We start from the raw sequence: 3,418 nt of genomic DNA on the forward strand, positions 1-3,418 counted from the left end.
AGGAAGATTTTAGAAACAGCTGGACTGCAACAAAACCACTTTCAGCAACATCTGGAAGAACAATGGCATGCAACAGGCCACAAACACATGGCAGTAAAAGAACTGAGAAAAGGGAAGGGCAAGGGCCAAATTGGAGGCACTTCGGTCCAACTCATGGGAAGGAAGCCTTTTGGAATCCCCCAACCTGACCTCAAATGAGAATGTAGAGAATTTGGCCTCCCCAAATGTATGGCAGAGACAGAGACCATTTATTGTTACTGTCCCTGAAAATCAATCCACTTCTTTCTACAGAAATCTACATGCTTGATAGATATTTACTTTGAGGATGAGAAACAAAACAGCTTATGGAAGTGGGAAGCAGTAATTTAAAAGAGACAAATATTTCTCAGAAATTTAGCTGTCTCTTTCTAGAAAACGCTTTACAAAAATAACTGTGCAGGACCCTGTGCTGCATTCTCGGGCACTTTATGTGTACCCCTGTTGCAACAATACAGGCCTGGCCTGCTAGACTTTGAGCTCCCCAAAGACAAGGAAAAGTTGTAATTTATATATGTTCATCCAATGCCTAGCATAGCACTCACTGGCATTCCATAAATACTTCATGAATGAAGAAAGAAGAGAACAATCTCTTAATTTTGTTCTATCCTGCTCTTGCTACGTTTAGGTGTAGATGGGTCTGACAAAACGTAGAAGTCAAATTAGTACCTCTCTGTGATTACTAAAGAGAAAAAAATTGTTTTAAAATATCACCCCTAGGATCCTTAAATAAATCTTTTACGTACAGCTGAGGGTGAATAGAAGAGGCAAAGCTATCCATAAAAATATATCTAGAGAAATGACAAATGTCTATTTCTCCAGACAAATTTTCACAAAGATGGCAATTGAGCTTATACACACAATAAATGATGCAGTAGGTTAAATATATTTTAGGGTAAGCAAATACACTGTTGCTTACATAAATAGATTTGTTTAGTGGGAAAAAAATCAGTGAAACAGCCCCATGAAAATATGAAATTTCAGAAGTACTTTTAGTTTTAATGTAAAGTGACACATATTCCCTAATATCTTTTTGTAAACAGCAGTTATCAAAGGCTGAGGGTTTAAGTGGAAGAGATCATTGTGGCACAGATGGCCAGAGCATATAGTTGAGAAACCTGAATGGGGTAGGTTAGCAACAACAAAAAAGTGGTTAAGCGACATTAAGATGCTTTCAAAGTCTCCTTCGAGTTGATAATTGCTCAAGGATTGAAACATTCACACAATTGAACAGTTACATAAAACTGCATGGATCTTGGTACCACTGAGGAAAGACAGTCAGAGTTAGCACAATATCTAACTGTAAACTGAATTCTACTTTGGAGGGTACGGCTCACTTGTATTTCCTATACATCTAGCGAAAATTAGTGTTTTCTGGGGTTTTGAAATAATTCAACCCTGTAAAAATAATTCTGCTTTAGCCCTGAGACGACTTAGAAGGGTAGCGTGCAGATTGCACTGTCCTGGCATCTGTATTTAGGTCTGTGGTATGTAGTGTGCGTGGAGCCTACACACGGGAGGAAAATGCCAGTTGATTTTGTAGTGCAATTGTGGTCAGGATAGAGCTTCACAGATTCTTCATCCTACAGGACAATCTACAAGCATATGTACTTAGATGAGAAAATCAAATACTCTGAGTTAGCCTTTGCTAGTCTCCATTTCTTCTATTAGCACTATGTCAGCAAAATATAGTCCTCAGTGCTCAGAGACTGAATAATGAAGAGTTCCAGCTTTATTACTCACACCTCCCTTTCCCTTTCTATTTCATTATTGGAGCTGCTTCAGGCTAAACCCACTACACTTCATGGTGACTTTTATTTCAGGGGACAAAGGAATATATAGCCAAGCAAAAGGCCGATTTATACAGCATTTTTATGGAAATAGCAAATTCAAAAGTGAAAATTGAAGAAAGGGAGGAAAGAGCAGGGGAAAACAGTATTTAAAGATCCTTTGTCTTACTAAAGAATCATTCATCTTATTAAAACTAAAAGGAGGCTGGGCGTGGGGGCTCTCACCTGCAATCCCAGCACTTTGGGAGGCCAAGGCGGTTGGATCATGAGGTCAGGAGTTCAAGACCAGCCTGGTCAATGTGGTGAAACCCCGTCACTACTAAAAATACAAAAATTACCTGGGTGTGGTGGTGGGCACGTGTAATCCCAGCTACTCGGGAGGCTGAGGCAGGAGAATCACTTGAATCTGGGAGGTGGAGGTTGCAGTGAACCAAGATCACACCACTGCACTCCAGCCTGGGCAACATGGTGAAACACTGTCTCAATTAGAAATGCAAAAATTAGCTGGGCGTGGTGGTAGGTGCCTATAATCCCAGCTACTCAGGAGGCTGAGGCAGGAGAATTGCTTGCACCCCGGGAGGCAGAGGTTGCAGTGAGCCAAGATAGTGCCATTGCACTGCAGCCTGGGTGACAGAGTGAAACACTGTCTAAAAAAACAAACAAACAACAAATAAACAAAAGCTAAAATGAGAGAAATGTTATCATTGTTAAAATCACTTTAAAATAAATTTACTAGCCAAAAGATGCAATGTAGATGATAAAGTGATTAAGCTCAAATCCACAGACAATTTTAAGGAGAGAATATCTTAAAATAGAGAAACATGATTGCAAACTAAATCCTTATCTCATATGCTCTGAAACTGAAAGAAAAGCTGTGCTCGAAATGGCATGAAGCAACGAAGTTCCTCATTGTGAGAGGCGAGGGACAGTGTACACTAAGCACAAGACGGAATGTCTGCTAACTGTCAAGGCTGACGAACAGAGCTGTGGTCATTGTTTTCCAAATTGAATCTGCCTCATAAAGAGAATCAGCAAGTGTTTTCCACACCGAGAATCATTATACGAGCATTTCCGGCATCTTGGAGCATTTATATTGTTTTCTCCTTACCTTTTTCTCCCAGATGGCCAGGGCCAAAGAATGATGTATATTGCCACAGAAAAATCATTAAGATCTTTGCCACAACCCCATGGATGAGCTCAAGGTGCCTTCTTGCAGAAATGACTGTGTTTTCAATGCTTTGTTACAAAAAGGGGCAAAGACCCTGAAATTTGTCACCACTTCTTTTGGGAGTTTAATCCTACAAAATGGGGTGTGGAAGGGTCTTTATGTATATAGGGCATAACAGATTTGAAAATGTGATATGCTAAGGAGGAGCCCTGTTAGTTAGCAATGTTAGTTAGCTGGAGGTGACCATGTCACTTACGTTAATGTTAATGCATCCTATGTTATGCATCTTATGTTAAGGCATCCTAAACCTCTTGGAAAATAGCTTGATGTTCAAAAATGTGAAACTTGCAAATTTGAATTAGTTGTCCTCACCAGGTCTTCAGTAAGTGAATGGAAGGGAAGAATTCTGTTTGGTATTTCTCTT

Source organism: Cebus imitator, unplaced genomic scaffold, assembly GCF_001604975.1.
Source record: "Cebus imitator isolate Cc_AM_T3 unplaced genomic scaffold, Cebus_imitator-1.0 Scaffold167, whole genome shotgun sequence".
NCBI lineage: Eukaryota > Metazoa > Chordata > Mammalia > Primates > Cebidae > Cebus > Cebus imitator.